At 42.9% G+C, this 21,309-nt stretch overlaps 1 protein-coding gene across 2 annotated transcripts in view; it reads left to right on the forward strand.

The window, feature by feature from the left end:
* The first annotated feature begins 13,475 nt into the window (after positions 1 to 13,475).
* Positions 13,476 to 21,309, forward strand: part of SPTB (spectrin beta, erythrocytic) — a 143,213-nt gene continuing 135,379 nt past the window's right edge. For both annotated transcript variants that reach the window (XM_017892442.1, XM_017892441.1), the window contains exon 1: positions 13,476 to 13,703. The gene's annotated coding sequence lies outside the window, so the exon portion shown is untranslated. The remainder of the gene's footprint in view (positions 13,704 to 21,309) is intronic.

Raw genomic sequence — 21,309 nt, forward strand, 5'->3', positions numbered from 1 at the left:
TTCTTGGCTATTCTGGAGCTTCATCAGCAGATAATTCCATCAACAGAGAATTAGGGCTAAGCTTTTTTAGTAGGTACTGTCCCTATCATCACTGTAAGTAAAAAATATTTTTATATACAAGGAAAACACCATCCCTTAGAATGGCTTTTGTTTTGAGACAGAGTCTCTAGCTCTGTCACCCAGGCTGGAGTGCAGTGGTTTTTGATCTTGGCTCACTGTAACCGCCACATCCTGGGTTCAAGCGATTCTCCTGCTTCAGCATCCCAAGTAGCTGGGACCACAGGCGCATGCCACCACACCTGGCTGAATTTTTTTTTTTTTTGTACTTTTAGTAGAGACAGGGTTTCACCATGTTGGCTAGGCTGGTCTCAAACTCCTGACCTGAGATGATCCACCTGCCTCGGCCTCCCAAAGTGCTGGGATTACAGACGTGAGCCACCAAACCCAGCTAGAATGGCTTTTTAAAATGCTGTGGTTTTGTTTGTTTGTTTTTGTTTTGTTTTGTTTTGAGATGGAGTCTCACTCTGTCACCCAGGCTGGAGTGTAGTGGCGCAATGTCAGTTCACTGCAACCTCCGCCTCCCAGGTTCAAGTGATTCTCCTGCTTCAGCCTCATGAGTAGCTGGGATGACAGACATGTGCCACCACGCCCGGCTAATTTTTGTATTTTTAGTAGAGATGGGGTTTCGCCCTGTTGGCCAGGCTGGTCTCAAACTCCTGACTTTAGGTGATCTGCCCGCCTTGGCCTCCCAAAGTGCTGGGATTGCAGGGACGAGCCACCATGCCTGGCTGAGATTTGTTCTGATATACTCATCTTTTTCTTCCAATCTCCAAGGATTTCCCAGACATAATTAGGAGTATAGTCTAATCTGGACTGTGAAATCAAATAACTAAGTGAACCACAACAGACTATTCAATCTGATGTTCTAAGCAACAGTTCTTAACCTTAGTTGCACATTAAAATCAACTGGGGAGCTTAAAAAAATTCATGATTGTGTCTCATCCCAAGAGATTCTGATTTACTGGTGTAGGATGCCGCACAGACAGTGGGGATTTTTAAAAGCTAATATAGCAGTAGGCAAAGTTGAGAATCCACACGCTAACGTAGTCAGCACAACTAACACAATCAGCTTCAATCAGTGAAGCTGAAACAGTGTCATAATACTGTCATAAGACAGTAGAGGGCAGAGTTGACTTACATTTATATAGAGATAAACCATCTTACATAGGAAATAGCAAGTAGTTAATAATGTAATTTTAACTTTGAACTTTGTGGTTGTCTTTTGCCATAAAGCTTTCCTTCACTGTTAAAGCAAAATTACTTTTTGTACATTGGAATTTACTGGGAAGCCCCTGGGGGGCAGTTGATCAATAAGGTCACTGTATAATTTATTGTCCAAACCAGTATGTTTCTGAGAGTGCAAGGGACCACTATTAACGATTATGCCAGGACAACAAGTGCAAACCTGTTTTGGGCAAACTGGAACATATAGTCACCATGTCTTATATGGGATCCAGGAGATGAGCTAGAATCTGTAACACAGCTTTGTTCATTAAAACAACTAGTAGAAACTATGTACTTGTGCTGTGTACTTATGCTTATTAAAATCTTCAGCATTATTTTTGCGTATGTCCTATCTATCGATCAGTGTTTAGCATCATTCTAGGGATCTTGGGAAACAGAAGAGAAACTTTTTAAAGTATCAAGCGTTATACAATTTAGTTGGGAAGAGAAGACTGATACAGGACTTTGTTCTGGTATGTAAATCACAAGAACCCCTTAAAAGATCCTTTCAGTAAGCAGAATATAACAAGTAAAATAAATAATGAATTAGTGAGAGATAAACTGTAAATTATGTACATGCCGTTCTTGACTTGTTGTGGCTCCACTTAGAGTTTCTGGTCATGGTCCTTGCATGCCTCCAGCACTTCCAGTAGGCAGAGACCAGTTGAATTCCTGAACTGCTCTGGGTCTAAACCTTAGAAATTCTCTTCCTTGTGAGCATAGCTTCTCTATTCTCTATTTTCACAGCTTCTCTATGCCTTCTCTAACTCCTTAGGTAGTTAACCTCTATATCATTGATCTCCAAATTGAGTCAAGGAATTTGAGTATGAAAGGTATGATACAAATGGCAAAAAGCAAATAATATACTACGAACAATCATTTAAGTCAGCAACAAAAAGATCCCTCAAGTAGAGAAGTTTAGACCCCGTTTGGACACACAGATTGCCCATCCCACACGGAGATTCCTCTGTTGGGTGTTCCAACTACGCCACACGCTTTTTGACTGATAACAACCATGGTGGTGACCTGTATTTATGATCTCCCACAAGATTTTTTTTTCTACCAATTTTCAACTTCAAAACTGTTATTCACCATTTTTCTTTTTTCTTTTTTTTCTTTTTTTTTTTGAGATAGAGTCTCATTCCTTCCCTCTGACTGGAGTGCAGTGGCACGATCTTGGCTCCCTGCAACCTCTGTATCCTGGGTTCAAGTGATTCTCCCACCTCAGCCAGGATTATAGGCACATACCACCACATATGGCTAATTTTTGTATTTTTAGTAGAGACAGGGTTTCACCATGTTGGCCAGGCTGGTCTTGAACTCCTGACCTCAAGTGATCTACCGCCTTGGCTTCTCGAAGTGCTGGGATTACAGGTGTGAGTCACTGCACCTTGGCCACCATTTTGCATGTAAGAAGTTTATTCTCAGCCATGTGCAGTGTCTCACACCTGTAGTCCTAGCTGCTTGGGAGGAAGAGATGGGAGGATTCCTTGAGCTCAAGAGTTTGGAACCAGCCTGGGTAACATAACAAGACTCTGTCTCTCAAGAAAAGAAAAGAAAAGAAAAAAAACCTTTTTCTTCTTCTTTTGCTGACTTATCTTGTATGAATTCCTATTTGATATTTAACCTTTATTATAATTTGTTCTGCATTTTTTCATGTTTATTTGAGTAATATAGTTATCAAGGTTAATTAGGCAACCTTAGGAAACTCAAATAATTAAAGCACAGTAGTAAAGAAAACAAAGTTATAAGATCAATCCTGTCATAAACTGGTTAGGGTTTGCTATGGTTTGAATGTGTTCCCCAAAGTTCATGTCTTGGAGATTTAATCCCCAATGCAATAGTGTTGACAGGTGGGTTTTTTTTTTTTTTTTTTTTTTTTTTTTCGAGACAGAGTCTTATTCTGTTGCCCAACCAGGAGTGCAGTGGTGTGATCTTGGCTCACTGCAGCCTCGGACTCCCGGGCTCAGGTGATCCTTCCACCCTAGCCTCCTGAGTAGCTGGGACTACAGGCATGTACCACCATGCCCAGCTGCTTTTAAAATTTTTTGTAGAGACTGGGTTTTGCCATGTTCCCAAGGCTGGTTTCGAATTCCTGAGCTCAAACAATCCATCCAGACAGATGGGATTTTGAGGGAGTTATTAGGTCATGAGGGCTCTGCCCCCATAAATGCATTCATCTTATTATCTTAGGAGGGCATTCATTATCAGGAGAGTGGGTTTGATAAGGTCAGCCCCTTTTGTCCTCACGCTTGTTTGCTCTCTTGCTCTTCCACCTTTCCACCATGAGATGATGCAGCAGGAAGGCCTTCGTACATTCTGCTGCCATAATCTTGGACTTCCCAGCCTCCAGAAGCATGAGCCAAATAAATTCTGTTTATTGTAAATTACCCAATCCATGATATTCTGTTATAGCAGCACAAAACAAAGTAAGGATTGTTTCTTTCCACAGCCTCAGGTTGCGTCCAGTGGCCAGTGTGATGGCTTGACAGGTCTTCCCATTGCTCATGGGATGGACTGGTAAGGGACTAAGCATGGGTCAGGCAACTACATCTTCCACACTAATGATGGGATCCCTGAATGAGCAAAACAGATCAGCTGAGCCAGTTTTGTATAAAAAGAATAGTTTATTGTTTTTTTAAAAAAATCTTTGTGGCACAGTTATTTCATTATCTGAGTTATTGATGAGAATATTCAGACCTTGTTTTCCTTTAGTGCACTGCTGTTTTGTTCTTGCCCTCACCATCCTCTCTATCAAGGCTTGTTCACAGATAAGGATCTCATATCTGCCATTTATATTTTACTATATTTTCCCCCACATTGAAAACAACTTTATTCTTTATTATGAAATATTCTATGCTTATCAAAGACCCAAACCTCTTAGAAAAATAGAGAAGGAAGTAAGAATTACTCTGAATCCCACCGTCTAGAAATCACTTAGATTTTTTTGGAGTATCTTTCCTGATATGAAATGTCTCATTTCTTAATCAAATAGAAATTATTTACAGCCTACTTAAAAAAAATCAACAGTATGTCATGACATCTTTCCCTATCAGTAAGTATAAAACCACATCACTTAAATGGCTCCATAGAATTTATATGTGTGTATTGTGTGTGTGTGCATTCACACCATAATTGGTTTAACCAATCCCATTTTGATGAACATTGAAGTGATTTCCAATTTTTCATTATTATAATGAACATCTACTATGTTCTTAGCATAAGTGTAAAATATAGAAAGCTAAAGCTAAAAGAATCCTTAGAGACCAGCTAGTTCAATGCCATCATTTCGCAGAAGAGAAACTGAGGTATAGAGAGGTTAAGAGGAAGTAGAATCCAGGTCTTTTGCCTTTACATCTACTGATCTTTCTGGTTTACCCTGCTACTATCTTTAAAAAAAAAAAAATTACTTGGCTCTTAAAATGTCACTAAGTGGAACCGACTTTTTTTTTTTTTTTTTCTTATGCTAATAGCCAAAATATCCTACCTTAAAAGCCAACTCCTCCCAGGGTCATTGCGTTTTAAGATTTGTTTTTAAGGCTGGGCGCAGTGGCTCACACCTGTAATCCCAGCACTTTGGGAGGCCTAGGCGTGTGGATTACCTAAGGCCAGGAGTTCGAGACCAGCCTGGCCAACATGGTGAAACCCCGTCTCTACGAAAAATACAAAAAAAAAAAAAAATTAGCCGAGCATGGTGGCATACGCCTGTAATCCCAGCTACTTGGGAGGCTGAGGCAGGAGAATCACTTGAATCTGGGAGGCGGAGGTTGCAGTGAGCCAAGATCTCACCATTGCACTCCAGCCTGGGTGACAAGAGCAAAACTCTGTTTAAAAAACAAACAAACAAAAAGATTTGTTTTTAGTTATGAAATAAGTTAGCAGATTCCTGTACTGTCTTTGGAATGAAGGCAGGATAGGGATATGCTGAGTATTTGAAATATATGGGGCTGGTGTCTACTTGTTTATTATACCTGGCAGTATTTAGTAGAGGAGAAGGGTGAGGGTGGAGAAATAAAGTTAGCAGCAGTTGGGGTCAGTAATGGAAAACAAATTCCCACTCACAGTTTGGAACTCCTCCCAAAAGAAGAGTCTACAGCTTTCCTTTGGTTCAGTTTCTGCTATGGAAGGTCAAGAGCTGGGTGCATAAGTGCATTTTTTTTTTTTCTTTTTTGAGACGGAGTCTCGCTCTGTCGCCCAGGCTGGAGTGCAGTGGCCGGATCTCAGCTCACTGCAAGCTCCGCCTCCCGGGTTTACGCCATTCTCCTGCCTCAGCCTCCCGAGTAGCTGGGACTACAAGCGCCCGCCACCTCGCCCGGCTAGTTTTAATATTTTTTTTAGTAGAGATGGGGTTTCACCGTGTTAGCCAGGATGGTCTCGATCTCCTGACCTTGTGATCCGCCCGTCTCGGCCTCCCAGAGTGCTGGGATTACAGGCTTGAGCCACCTCGCCCGGCCATAAGTGCATTTTGATTACTAAGATGGAGGTGGAATAGAACAAGCAGCACAGAGTTGTTACTCTGTACATGCTTAGCATAATGCGGGGCTAAATTCTTGACTTAATTAATGACTTAAAATATTAGGTTATAGTATGAATCATCTACTTTAAATATCATGGGATTTGTTAATTTAAAAATCACGAGATACTGCTCCTTGAATAAATGATGCTTTAATAAGCAAGACATTTGGATTTCTATGTGATCTTTGTAAAACTACTTAATCTCTTTCTTAATTTCTTTATATAGCAGTAAGGATAATGATAGCAGTTTACTTCATGAAATTGAATAAAATGATATAAGGCATTTGGAAGAAAGAAAATGATACACTTTTAAAATAGAATTTTCATACAAAAAAGAAAATGAGGAAAATGATATTTCTGAGAAGACCCACTTATATTCTGTATGAATTCTATAAAACATATCATGTTTGAATTGAATCATAGTTTCTTGTAGACCAACCTTAAAGCACTGAAGAAATATCCAAACAGAGAAATTGAGCAGTTGTAGAAATACTCCATAGAAAAGAAAATGAGATGAATTTGCAGAAGTAATGGAGTCTTTTATTGCAATATCTTTCCAAACTTTATTGAAAATTTCCCAAAGGTCTTGGTTAATATTAAGAACAAATATTTGTAAATTTGGAAACTGCTCACTAACAAATAAAAGCAATTAACAAGACCATTTATGCTGGCGTAATTATCATATAAACCAAATTTGTTTTATTGGTTAAACTGTTAGAACTCCAGCTGTCATTCCATATTAACAAATTTGATTTTTTTAAATTATATTTTCTACCTTTGATTTGAGTTCCTGCCTTGATAAATATTAATAAAGGAAGAGAATGAAGTTTTCAGGGTTAGTTACTCTCAGCTATCTACTTGCAGACTACCCACTCCGTGGAGTACTCAAGGTAGAGTGTTAATATCAAAACAACATTAACTCACTCTTTATAATGCGTTTGGATTCATCTTCCTATGTTCTTAATCCTGCGTACTCAAGGCTTTGGCATATTGGAGTATGGGAGTTGGAGCAGGGCCATTGCCCGAGGATGAGGACGGAAAATGACACTAAGAGGGTGGAGCAGACAGAGACAAAAGCTAACCGAATCATCATTATTGTGTTTGCTATCCCTTGTTATAAAGACGTTGGAAGATGGCAGACCCCTGCCTCCATAGATGAGCTCAGTGGTAGCTGTGAACATAAAACCTACTCGATTGACTCCATTTCTCACCCACAGACAATAAGTTAGGTATGGATGCATTAGGGAAGCTGAGGACCTGGTGAAATTCAGGCACAAATATTGCCAGCTATGTTTCAGGGAATGTGAATTCATTTAAATAACCTTATTCAAACATAGATAGGAAAGTCAGTCTCCTGAAAAAAATCACAAATATACATTTTTAAGCCAAATAGAAATGACGTTTTGAATTACCTACTTCTTTGGTTGATCTCCAAGATTGCAATCTCCTTTAATTTCCATAATGTGTTCATTCATTTATTTACTCATTTGCTCATTAGGCCTTTATTGAGTATATCTTTTGTGTCGGATACTATGCTAAGTGCTGGGAATCTTACAACTATATCCTGAAAAAAATGGGCAGCCACTGGCTGATTTAAAGAAGCAGAGTGACAGGACCAACTTTCCTTTTCAGAAAATGTACTTTGGCTACTATGTGGAAGCAGAATTGAAGGAGAGGGAAACTGGAGAACAGATCAACAGGTAAAAGGTTCCAGAAACAATTCATTGTGAGAAAAGATGAGGCTGTGTTATGGACTTAATTGTATCCCCTTAAATTCACATGTTGAAGTCTTAGATCTCAATGCCTCAGAAAGTGACTGTATTTGGAGATAAGGCTTTACAGAGGTAGTGAAAGTAAAACTGAGGTCATATGGATGGACCCTAACCAAATATAACTCATGTCCTTATTTAAAAAAAAAAAAAAAAAAAGGAGATTAGGACATAGATGCACACAGAGTGGAGACTATGTGAAGACAGAGGGAAAAGACAGCCCTCTACAAGCCAAGGAGAGAGGCTTCAGAAGAAATCAACCCTGCTGAAACCTTGATCTTGGACTTCTAGACTCTAGTACTGTAAGAAAATTATTATCTGTGTTTGAGCCACCCAGGATATGGTACTTTGTCATGGGAACCCTAGCAAATTAATACAGCCTTTGGAACAAGGTAACTGCTATAGGACATTAGCACCTACAGGCCCCAGTTCATCAGATACCCCAGTGTAAGTCTGCCATTATGTCTACTTAAGCTCGTGTGAGGTGACAGAAAACCTAATCCTGTGTGGCAAGGAAAGATCAGGAACTGCAATATAAGAAAAGATGCAGCCAGGCATGGTGGCTCGCACGTGTAATCCCAGCACTTTGGGAGGCCAAGGCAGGTGGATCACGAGGTCAGGAGTTTGAGACTAGCCTGACCAACATGGTGAAACCCCGTCTCTACTAAAAATACAAAAATTGGCTGGGCATAGTGGCACATGCCTGTAATCGCAGCTACTCAGGAGGCTGAGGCAGGAGAATCACTTGAACCCGGGAGGTGGAGGTTGCAGTAAGCCACTGCATTCCAGCCTGGGCGACAGAGCGAGACTCCATCTCAAAAAAAAAAAAAAAAAGAAAAGAAAAAGAAAAGAAAAGATGCTCATTAATTTCCAAACCTGGTTAATGCCTCCATGGACTAGCAGATGACATAATGTAGATCTTGTTTTGCTTTTTCCTGTTATTGGTGGAGGGAAATTTGAAACTGGTGTCATCTGCCCCTTCAGAGGATGGTTCGTCTGGTATTTGCAAACTTGCTGCAGGCTTTCAGGTTCCTTCCGTAACCATTCTGTTTGAGGCATCTGAAGGGCAAGTTTGGTCCCTAATCCTTGGTTCCTCCATAATGTAAATGGCAGGCTTTTCCAATTGGTCCTGCTGCTTCTTTGTCTTTGAAAGTTGTGGACAATGTGATGCCTCTAGATGTTTCCAAAAATAAAATGGAAATTTCACCTTAATTTTATGAAATGCATCTCTTTGCAAAAGGGTAAAGAAGAAGGGAAGTAATGATTTTTGAGCTATGGGCACTATTCTGATGATTTCTGAACATTATCATGAGTTCTTGATTCCTCCATTGTTGTTGGCGGGGATTTGAGTTTGTACTGAGTGGAACTTCAGGTTTGTTTGGTTTGGTATTTACATTTTTCAGTAGCTTTTCTACATATATATTAATTTCTAAATTCAAGTGGCTCATTTATTTCACACAAATAACTTTGGTTATGTGATTCAGTTTTTTGTTGTTGTTTTTATTTTTGTTTTAGGTAGGGTCTTGCCCTGTCACCCAGGCTGGAGTACAGTGGTGTGATCATAGCTCACTGCAGCTTTGAACTCCTAGGCTCAGGTGATCCTCCCACCTCAGCCTCCCAAAGTGCTGGGATTACAGGCATGAGCCATTGCACCCAGCTCAAAATATTTTTAGGATCAATTTAATTCAAGGCCAAGCAAGTTGGTCTAGCTTATTATAGTTTTGGTTTATGACTTATTTTATTCAATGTCTTGGGTTTTATAAATAAAATCATAAACTTTAAAACTGTTCATAAAACTGTGAACTATATTTAAAATCATCTGGCTGGCAACTGAGTTGGTTTTTATAATCTGAAAACTTATGTTTTTCTTCAACTCTGAGAATTTCTATTCTACTTTCCCATTATTGCCTTCTTCTACTCTCTTTCCTTTCCTTTTGTAACTTCTATTAAGCAAATATTGAACCTTGGGGGATTTTGCTTACATGACTTTCAACCATTTTCACATATTTTCCATCTCCTTTGTCTTTTGCCTGGTGTTTGGGGAAAATTTCTTTGGCTTCTGTTTCCACTAATTTGCCCTTCAAGTAGGTCTGTTCTGCTTCTCAACTAATGGATTTTCAATATCAGAAATGACTTTTTAAATTTCTAGGGTTTCTCACTGATTATTTGTTATGGATGCAATGTCCTTTCAAGACTTACTGATTAAAATTAAATTCATTTAACATTTATCTTGTTCCTTTTATTAATTTAGTTTCCTCTGATATTATTTCCTTTTATTAGTTGGGTTTGGGGCTTCTCTTTCATGGTATTGGTTCCTCTCTCCCCATAAGACATTTGGTGGTTGTTCCATCATCCCTTAATGTGGGAATGGGCTTGTCTCCTCTTTCTGCTTATCATAGCCTGTCTTCAGGGGCTGTGAAGAAGGATCAGGACATGCTATGCCAAGAGACTGAATGGTTTCCATCATTTCTTGGGACATGCTATGCCAAGAGAGTGAATGGTTTCCATCATTTCTTGGGGTCACTAGATCCCTGAGCTCTGCCCCTCGGGTCCCAGGATCACCACTAACTTTTTTTTTTATCCCGCAGGCAAACACCTGATATATAATGTGAGCAGGACAGAGGAGGCTCCTAAGTGAATTATTCTGTCTCAGGGCCTTTCCTCCTCTTGTAACCTTTAACTCTTGCTTGCAACTTCCCTAAACTATTGCTCCTCCTGAATCTGTTCTGGTTTCCTCTGATTTTGTTTCTCTGTGAATCAGATCTTGCATCTTTTCTGTATCCCTGGATTTCTTGAACATTGTTGGAACACTGATCCCCCTTTTCCTTATTTTCCTGTGCTTTTAGATGCCTGTTTCAGACATATCTTTTAATGAAATTTGGGGTAGAAGAGAAGCTAACTGTGTGTATTCAATTCACCATCTCCATCCAATCTTTACTTTTTAATTTATTTATCATCTCTACTTATTATCAAACAATACAAGCTTATTGTGAAAAACTCAAAGACTATAGAAATGGAAAGTGAAATTTCCCTCTTATATTAGATGACTCTAACATAAGTCTCAGCTGGTATCTTCTTGGCCTCACCTGTTGGTTTCAGCTAGAGCTGAGTAGACAGTTCTATGAAGGCTTACCCCCCACTCTCTGGCTGTCAACATCTATTCTCAAATGCACACCTTCTCTTCTGGCCCCAGAACTCTTCCAAATCTGCAGATTGCCTGTGTGGAGCTTGCTGGGTAGCTCGGAAGTGTAGGCTTTCAACATGGGTGGGAGAACAGTGGGGGCAGTCCCTTGTCCAACTAGGATGAGGGCCAATATCCTATCCTTCACATAGACAATTCCAAGAGCTATTCTATACTCTTCTGAGGAAGTCCCTTCAAACTTGATCCCTATTGCGCACAACAATGACCTTGATAATGAACCTATGTACGTGTTTCCTTCTCCCTTCTTTTTTTTGAGACAGAGTCTTGCTCTGTCAGCCAGGTGGGAGTGCAGTGGCATGATCTTGGCTCACTGCAGCCTATGCCTCCCAGGTTCAAGCAATTCTTCTGCCTCAGCCTCCCAAGCAGCTGGGATTACAGGTGCGCACTACACCCAGCTAATTTTTGTATTCTTAGTAGAGATGGGGTTTCGCCATGTTGACCAGGCTGTTCTTGAACTCCTGACCTCAAGTGGTCCACCTGCCTCAGCCTCCCAAAGTGCTGGGATTACAGGCGTGAGCCACCATGCCCAACCTTTCTCCCTTCTTTTACTCTCCCAATTTCTTATTCCTGGTCACAGAGATCTGTTCCCCTTTCCCTCTTATTTGACAATGCCCTTTTCCTCACTGCAAACCTAAATTTCCTCTATCCCTCAGTTCTGATTTATCATTTCACTGTAACTCTATTAGTTGTAGAGCATTTGGAGATGCTGTCAGGATAACACGCTCTGTAGCAAATGAGGTTGTATTGAATTATTTAGCTTTCAACTAAAGTGGAGATAACTAAAGCAGCTGAGTTGGTTCGTAAAATGTTGGGGTAAACTGTCTGCTGATTTGGAGCTTTTATCATATTAATTTTTTCTTATGGTTGAAAATTATAAATTTTAAGGTTACAAAGAAAAATATGTATGCAACTATTTAGTTCAGTGCCACAAACCTATAGCTAAGGAGTTATCTGTTTTGCATAGTATAATTACGTAGCTGCAGAACCACCATTCTAGAGAACCATGAATTTATCTAATAAGTGTATTCATACAAGGTTTTAAAAAACCATAAATACATAATTTCCCTCCATTTTTTTCTATCAAAAATAGATCAAGGATTTCTGCTTGAGATATATAATAGTCTCAGCTTTTGAAGTTGGCCGGTTTTTCTTGAGCTTTCTTTGCCAGAATTTGACTTAAAATTTTTTTTTTCACCAAAAAGAACTTTCTGTCTTTAACTCAGTAATAGACAAATGCACTCTAAAATGTTGTCAACAAAGCAGAGGAGGGGATCACTGCTAATCTATTGATGATCATGAATGTTTTTGTATCCTCTTTCCCATATTACTAGTGTCTCTTGGAAAATTGAGCTGTAATAAGGGTCCAGCCAAGAGGAGGGTGGAGTGAAGAATTCTGTGACTTTGTAATACCTGGGGCGTTTGTCCCACTCAGTATATCTCAGTGTCTAAATGCCCACCCTCAAGAAGTGGAACTGCAGCAGGAAGTGAAGTATCTTTGCATATGTTCAATATATAAACTAAACTCGAACATCTGGCAATTAAACACCCCTTTCCTGGGTGAATTCTGGAAAACAGCACAATTATCCTCCCAAGCAAATAACTGATGCTGCCTGTTAAGAACACCAGGCAGCATCAGTAAAGTTAAAACTTCTTTCTGCATCTATGCACTTTTAATCTTCACGGCTATTTCCATAATACCTGAGATTACCTGCGTTGATAGCTGGTGAGAAACCATTCCAGGCACCACAGGTGGAGTAAAGAGATGAAAGCTACCGCAAGGCGCACACGTAAACCTTACTGAACAATGACCTTGTATCGTTAGAAAGTCAAGAAAATTGACTGCCTTGCAAGCTGCCCGTGTTCTGTTGAGTCTCTCTCCGGGGGCAACTCGGAGATGCCTTTTTGGCACCATCGGTCCTAGAATTTCCTCTGGCCTGCTGCACCGCGCCTCATCCAGGCTTGCAGTGAGGCACCCCCACCTCGCCTGGAGACCCGGGCCGGCCAGGAGGTGCCAGTGGGCAGGTGTGGCAGCCTGCCTGTTGATTACAGTCTCTGCAATGTGGGAGCGCCTTGGGACTGCAGGCTGCGTGCCGCCAGCTTTGCCTGGTTCATCCTGACTACACTAGGTTTTCGGGCAGAAACAGCGACACCGAGCTCGGGCTGGGGGTGGGGGCCTCGGGCCCAGTGCCCGCCCCCTGCCCTCCCAGCGTCTGCTCTCACTGCCAGCCGGGAGAAGCCCGCCCGGGAGCGCGCTTTCTAATGCACCAGCCCCTGGGAACAATCTGTCCCTCCCAAACCCGCCACGGCGGGGGATCACCGCCCGGGTACCCGTCGCGCCCACCCTATGGCCTGAGTGTCTTTTTATATGTTTAAAAAACCGAACTGTGTGCAGTGGGGATGCAGGGCGGGAAAGGCTGGAGGGCTCGTTTTCGCCGCCAGGCTCGCCTCTCAGGGCTCACGAATTAGGCCCCAGCTAAAGTCCAACCCTCTTCTCGCCTCAGGGGGCTCGGGGTGGCGCGGGGTTAGGGGCAGTGAACGACGATGGGGGCGTCCCAGGCTCAGCGGCGGGAGGGAAGGCAGAGGCGGGTTCCAGTAGCCGGGCTGAGGCCCGGCAGGTGCCCACAGGCGCGGAGGCTGATTGGCAGGTGCGAGAGTGGGTGGGGAAGGCGGGGGCTGGGCCTGGCGCTGCGGGAGGCTGCGGCCCCGCCTCCCCGCCCCCGCCGCGGGACTATCTGGTCCCGGCAGCAGCGATGTCCCCCGGCAGGAATGTCCCTCCTCAGATAATGTTATTTATATCTCTGGGCGGGTCCGCGGCTCGGCAGCACCAGGAGCCCGGCGGCCGCTGTGCCAGGAGCCCCGCGCTGCCCTCCTTCCCCTCCGCCGCCGCCGCCGCCCCTGGGCTCGGGGTGGCCGCCGCTTCAGTCCCAGGGCAGGTGAGTCCCAGGAGGGCCCGGCGGCCAAGGGAGCTGGGTGCGGGTGAGCAAGGCTGGGACGCGCGGCGCCAGCTCAGAGGAGCGCTGGGCCCAGGGGGCGCATGACGCGCAGGGCCCAGGGGACCGGGTGGGAGTCCAGCCCCAGTTGCCGGGCGTGGGGTGGGAGGGGTGCGGGGCGTGGGGTGGGAGGGGTGCGGGGCCCAGGAGGCCCGGCAGCTGCGGCAAAGATCATCCCGGGACGCGGGAACGCGCGCGGGCGTCCGAGACACTTGGTGCTAGCTTTGGAGAGCCGGATCCCGGAGAGGCCGTCACCCCTGGGCGCAGGAGAGGGTGACTGGGGTGCGTGTTCTCGTCCGCCTCCTCCAGGACCCCGGCCTGGGAGCGAAGGGGATCGCGCCTCTAGCCGGTTCGACCGCCGCGCTGCTCTCTCTGCCTTTTTCTGTCGGGCTTCTCGGCTCTGGGACCGCTCATATCCCTCTTCTGGGGTACTTGGCTGCGCTCTCCCTGGGCCGCCCAGCGCCCAGGCAGGAGGGACAGGTCAGGGCAGCAGAGGGGGCCAGTCCTCCGGGCGCTGGGAACCACGCGGAGAGTGACCCCGTGTAGACCGAGGGAGGAAAGATCCTAGTGCCCTAAGCCATACTTCAAGGACCCCAGCCTTCCTCTCCCAAAGAGTTCCTCTCTTTCTCTAAGCTTCTCTAGGCTACTCTACCCTCACCCTCCTCTCCAGTTTCCCCTCTTCCTCTTACTTGGTCTTGAGAAATAGCAGAAAGTGGGATAAATAATAGAAGCTGTAAAACAATCCCCAACTCCCACCAACTCATCCATACTTCCCAGGCTAGGGAAGCAGCTGCGGGGCTGGAGTACTGTTTCCCTGACAACGAGCTTCAGGTAGGGCCTTGAGTTATAGCCTATTAATATCCAAACCACTGTTTTCAGTGAGCAATTAGAGGCGCCAGGAGTAAGGAAAACGAAAAGAAGTCACTGTTTTTTGTACATCTAAATGTTAGATGCATCAGATTGGGGGGTGGGGTGGGGGGATATAGTGACAGTCTTTTTGTACTGAAAATTTCTGTGGGGAGAGACTAGGTTGTCACCTCCAGGTAGGAGGCAGTCATGCAAAACCCCTGCCTGGAGGTAGTCACGATCCGTGTTTTAGTTTCTAAGGAAAGAGATTCAGGCGGCTCCCTAATGAGAGGAGTTTGCAAATCAAAGATTTTTAGGCACAGCTCAACTGTCCACTGTCCTATCCTTAGCTTCACAGATGGCTCTGAATTTTATTCTAGAATTCCCTCTTCGCCCACCCCTTCCCCCACTATAACCCAAGACAGGTCATTTCTTATTTCGGGATCCAACTTCTATTCTTTTGCTCTGAGTCCCAGGTTCAAAAATGCAATTGAAAACACTTTTTTTTCCTAAGTGCAAAATGATTGTTAATGTATGCCGAATGTCCAGCACCTAACACAGCTAGGCCTGTGCTTGCCTGGAGGCTAGCAGGCTAGCCAGGAAAGGGAATGTTAAACTTACATTGAAGAAGAGCCCACCAGCCTTGAAACCCACCAACTCCAGAGGTGGGTCATTTATACAGAATTTTATCAAAAACTCTAGAGTAAAGCACCATTGAAAGACATAAACCCTCATGAAAATGTGGTTTTAGACCCCTTAGCTGTTGTTCTTAGCTTTATCAGTGCCCCAGTGGCAATGATTGGGGATGAGCCAGTCCTATTAATCTTGAGTTCTGGGAAGACTCAGAGTCCACTAGTGGAATTGTAAGCACCCAAGGACTCCCAGGCATCCAGGATGGGCCTTGTAGCACAGGCATATCAAGTTCTCCTGAGTGGCTTGCCCAGAAGAGAGTTGGGATACCACCTTTGGCTCTGATCAATGCTTTTTCCAAGTGTTCTGAAGGTGTCCTATAGCAGAACACCTGCTAGATGACTAGTTTTTGGGGAGAAGGTATAACAGGAGCAAGACTTCTACCTGGGATCACATTTGGCAAAATAAAAATGAGTATTTTAGGCAAGCTAGGTGTGAATGAAAGTTATGAACTAGAGTCAAAGTCTGACAGGTCTGTCACAGCTCTGGAAATAAACTGTTTTTGGTAAATAAAAATAATAATAGCTTTTATTTATTCTGTCTTTTATGTTGTTGTACCCAGTACCTGGCTGGTAGTGAACCCTCAGTTAATCTTTGTTGAATGAATGAGGAAACCAACAAATGAATTCTCAGCATTTTCTTTATATTATCTAACTTAATTGTCATGATAACTCTATAAGGTAGCTCATATCAGCATTTTACAAGTAAGGAAACAGGTTCAGGAAGATTAAATAACCTGCCTCATATTACCCAGCTAATGAGAGATGGGTCCAAGATTCAAACTCAGTTTGTTTGATTCTACCTTCTTTTTAAGGTTAGATACTCAGCAGGGAATATAGAGTACGAGTTGGGAAGATTTGACTGTAGCATTGTCTTCTAGCTTCACAATCTTCATTCCTAGGACCTCAGGTAATAGTTCTGCTTATATCAGAGGAGCTTAAAAAATATTGTCTGAAGACAATATTGGGCATTTATTTGCTCAGAGGTTTTTAGCCTTGCCCATTATTTTCAGGTCATTGTTTCAAGGACAGAACTATAATTTTGGCAGGAGTCAAAGCATGGATTTTTTTTTTTTTTTTTTTTTAAAGAACAGATTTTCCTTTCAGTCCTGGAAGTGGCCAGGAGGGCTTGATGATACATAGGGACAGTGTGATAGGACAGAGGATGACTATAAAAAATTCATGAGGCAAACACTATTGGAGAGGGAAGGGATTTTGGAGGTCACTGAACCCAGTCTTCCATGTGCGTACTTACTTGCTTAAAGGCATGTACTAACTGCATGTACCTGATCATTGATGTGTAGCTGTGGCACCCATACTTCTTATTACTCAAGCTCACTTCTTTCCTGTCTCACTCTCAAGGCCAATATGGTTTATTTCCTGAAGTTCTGCCTAATCAAACTTCTGAGATTTTATTTCCTTTGGAGGAGATTATGAGAGGATGTGTTTTAATATCCAGTACTTTCATTTTAGTGAAATCTTAAAGAAAAGGTATTGAGGATAAGCAGGAGAGAAGGCAGTCTCAAGCATTAAACTCTAAACTGTTCTATAATCTCCCCCATTGCTTGTAAGGTGTACACATGTATACATTTTAAAACAATAGTTACGCACATTATAATCTAGAGACAAGAAATCTTAAGTAATTATGTCCATTTTTGGGGGGCATGGGGAAGGACTTTAGAGAACTATTGAGACTGTCAGATATGTGTTTTAACCTAAACCCAATCACCAAATTGCTCTTGAAGAGCAGCACTTTAATTTCAAAATCAAACACAAAATTTTACTCTCTGCTCAAGACCTGAAAAGGTAGGAAACACAACCAGTGGGAGATTTAAAGTAGAGATGGGGTTTCACTATGTTGGTCAGGCTGGTCTCAGGAGTTCAAGACCAGCCTGGCCAACCCCATCTCTACTAAAAATACAAACATTAGCCAGGTGTGGTGGTGGGCACCTGTAACACCAGCTACTCAGGAGGCTGAGACAGAGAATCACTTGAACCTGGGCAGTAAAGTTTGCAGTGAGCCAAGATTGCGCCACTGCACTCCAGCCTGGACAATAAAGCGAGACTCTGTCTCAAACAAACAAACAAACAAAAAGTGTTATAAAAAAGCCAGGTATAGTGGCTTATGCCTATAATCCCAGCTACTTGGGAGGCTAAGGGAGGAGGATTGCTTGAGCCCAGGAGTTAGAGAGATTGAACTATGATTGTGCCACTGTACTCCAGCCTGGACAACAGAATGAGGCGCCATCTCTAATTCATGAATTAATTAAAAAGTGATTTAAAATACATTTCTTTGTTATGGAATTTTTAAATTATGGAATTTTAAAAAATAACCTCAGATCTACAGATTAACATTTATCAATGAACTTGGGAGGATCAAGAGTGAAAATAACTGTGCTATGTGGGCTGATGAGAAATTTGATTATATAATGAGGACTGGCAGGGAAGTTCATGGATACTGGTTTCTGAAACCATATGGATATCACAAGCCAAAAATGACTGTGGAAAGAAGAATTTCATCTTTGAAGTAGCTTGTATTGACTCAGTTGGTTTTAACACACAGATCATAGGTTATTCCTCTGTTTTAGATAAGAAATCTGAGGAGGAAGAGTAGATGCAGTGGTCTGAGTGCCAGAATCATCATGTGGCATTTGCTGGGTTTATCACAGAGATGCTTCCTTCTTCACCCCATTAGGTGAAGGTCACCTGTTTTGGAGATGGAGATAGTGATTGAGGAAGAGCGTAGGAGGCAGTCAGGAAAATTCGCTGTCAGATCTGGCTCCGCTCACGGATTGCCAACTCCCCTTGGTAAATATTTAGAAAATGCCATAGCGTGTTTCCCTCTGTTGCTGCGTGTATTTCTTAATTCACAGCCAAGTGATCCAAATTCTTCCATTTTCAGCCAGCCTCAGCTGAATATCAAGCCACCAGGGATCCCTAGCCTTTATAGCTCCCGTAGTCTTAGAGGTGGTCACAGACAGAAAATGCTTCCTTAATGAATTGTCTGCCTAGCTTATCAAATTCCCAAACCACTTTTCATTTTCTCTTTCTTTTCCTGGTTACAGGAAATATTACAAAGCCCTCTTCTTCCTACCTCAGCAAGTCCTTCTCAGGCTTTGGCATAATGTTTTATTTCCACACCATACCTGTGCAGACCTGGCTGAGGGTAGAATTACAAGGGCAATTACAACTCAGACATATACCATGTGAGCAGTGGGGGCAAAAGTGGGCTTCCTTTCTTTCATTTGGATGGTATAAATTTAGCAAGTGAAAAGGCACAGGGCTAGAAAAAAATAGGCTTTGCATTGAACTGGGCTCAGATCATCCAGGATATTTATGAAGAGAATAACAGGGCACCTTGACAGCTAAAGAACAATAATTGCTTCGAATTATAGTCAACTTAGGAGTTTCCACCATTGTGAAAAGGAGAAGAAACTTGAATAATTCTGAAAATGAATACATTGAAAATAATTTCCATTTGTACCAGACTTAAATATGGGCGTGTCTCATTTGAGAATTTATAGCAATTCAAATAAAACAAAGCATACTTTAAAGGCATGAATTATGTGGACCAGAAAGAAGTCTGTAACCTTATTCTGTCCCTCTTTCGAGTCCCAGCCTGTTTCTAGAAGAACCCTAGGAATGGCAATTAATTTCACCTTCTGGCATATTTCTGCAAGGGTAGAAAAGCAAGAAAAGGCCTTTCATAATACTGACTTCAAGTCATAAGCCATAGAGAGTTAGAGGTAGAAAGGCCTGATAAAGAATTGAGATGTATTCAAAAAAGAGCAGACATTGGGTGTCTACCACGTGTCTTACACTATTATGCTATTATGTGCTGAAGACACACAAAGAGATCAGATGGAGAATCACTGATCTGGTGCGAAAATGGCCTTGCAACCAAGCAATGATTCAACAGGATGCCTGAGAGAGAGGGCGCACAGAAGGAAACATTTCATTCAGGTTGGGTAATCCCAGAAGACCTTTGAAAGTGCCTAGGATTTCCCTAATGGAAGAAGGGAGGATGAGGGGGCCTGCGAGTGGGGGTTTAGGCAGTTGTCTAGCACAGACAATAAAGCATGATTAGATTAGGGGATGAAGCATAGTTCCACATGGCGGAAGTGTGACCAGAAAGGTGGTTGGGGTTCAGCCTGTGAAGAAGTTTGAGTCACTGGAAGTTTTTAAGTCGTGAAGGGGTGTGATGAAATCTCTGTTGACAAAACTCACCAGTGGCGGTGAAGAGAAAGTGAATTAGATCCCAGCCAGTACAGGATGATGATCACAGATAACTATAGTCCACTCAGTTTTCAGCATGCCTTTGTCTACACGTCATCTTATTTTATCTTATGATGACCGTGTGAAGGGAAGATCTGATTATTCCTGGTTTCCAGTTACAAAACAGGATTAGAAATGTACATTTATATACTCAAGATCCCTCTAGTAGTTTATTCCAAAATGTGACTTTGACCCAGTTGCCTAGTTCTGAGGCTGGGGCTGTTTCCAGATCTTCTCAGTGGAGTAATTGAATATTCTGGGCCTTCTGGTTGAGACCACGTTTGCTTGTTTTCTTCAGCAGAATATTCCACCTAAGTTCATTGGTTCCGGAGAGAAGGAGGGAGATGCTTGTTAACAGTATTACCCTTTACCATAGCCACAGAACCTCAAGAATGGCCCTACAGAGTATGCACAGATGATGTTCCAAAGCATAAATTAATAGATTCTCAGTAGCATGCCATAGATAAATGAAGGGTTCATCTGCCTGTTAATTGATGTTTTGGCTTTTTCATTCCTTTACCCCAAATTCACTGGACATTATTGTGCTTATGCTTCATTTTGGACTTCAACAGCCTCTTTTTGTCCAGTGATCTTGAGGGCCTTGATTTGTACCTATGTCAGTCTTCAACAAATATTTACTGAGCTCTTGTTTAATTTGCCAGACATGCTGTAGGCCCAGGGGATGTAACAGTGAATGTGGCAAAAATGTCTGATGTCATAGAGTGCACATTGTAGTTAGGGGACAGAGGAACTAAATGACAAGCAGCAGACAAAAATATATATTGTAATTTCAGGCGCTAAAAGAAAATAAAGCAATGTGAAGGGAAAGAAGGGTGGTTCTACTATTTCAGGTAGGGTGGTATCTGATGGGGCTTCATCTGGGCTGAGACTCAAATGAAGTGGGGAGAGGGGCATGGGATGTTTGGGAGAAGAGATTCAGGTTGAGTGGTAGTCTGTTCTCACACTGCTAATAAAGACATACCAGAGACTGGGTAATTTATAAAGGAAAGAGGTTTAATTGAATCACAGTTCAGCATGGCTAAGGATGCCTCACAATCATGGCAGAAGACAAAGGAGGAGTAAAGGCATGTCATACGTGGTGGCAGGCAACACAGCATGTGCAGGGGAACTGCCCTCTATAAAACTATCGGATCTCATGAGACTTACTCACTATCACGAGAACAGCACATGAAAAACCCACCCCCATGATTCAATTACCTCCCACAGCGTCCCTCCCATGACATGTAGGAATTATGGGAGCTGCAATTCAAGATGGGATTTGGGTGGGGACACAGCCAAACCATATCAAGTGAGAAGCCCCCAGCGTGGGACCACTGCTGTGTGCAAGCAATGGCAAGGAGGCCAGTGTGGCCTGAGTGCAGGGCGTCATGGGGAGAGCTGACCACAGTGCTGGAGAGAAAACTGGGTCTTGATGGTACAGGCTTTGTGATCTTTGGGTTTTAGCCCAAGTGTCATAGAAAGCTACTGGAAGTTGGGGGCAGGGGAGTGACTTGTTCAGATTTGTGTCTCAAGTGGATCTTTCTGGCTGCCCTAAGGAGGATTGACTGTGAGGCACAAGAGTGGAGGAAAGGAGTCCCATGAAAGCTACTGTGGTGTTTCAGGACTGAGAGGACAGATCAGGATGATAGTGCTGGTGAGATGCAGTTGGGTTCTGAGTATAGCGATTATGGGATTTGGATATAGAGGATGAGAGAAAAAGAGTAAGATGATTCCATTGT

This window comes from Rhinopithecus bieti, unplaced genomic scaffold (genome assembly GCF_001698545.2).
Source record: "Rhinopithecus bieti isolate Rb0 unplaced genomic scaffold, ASM169854v2 scaffold_20892, whole genome shotgun sequence".
NCBI classification, from domain to species: domain Eukaryota; kingdom Metazoa; phylum Chordata; class Mammalia; order Primates; family Cercopithecidae; genus Rhinopithecus; species Rhinopithecus bieti.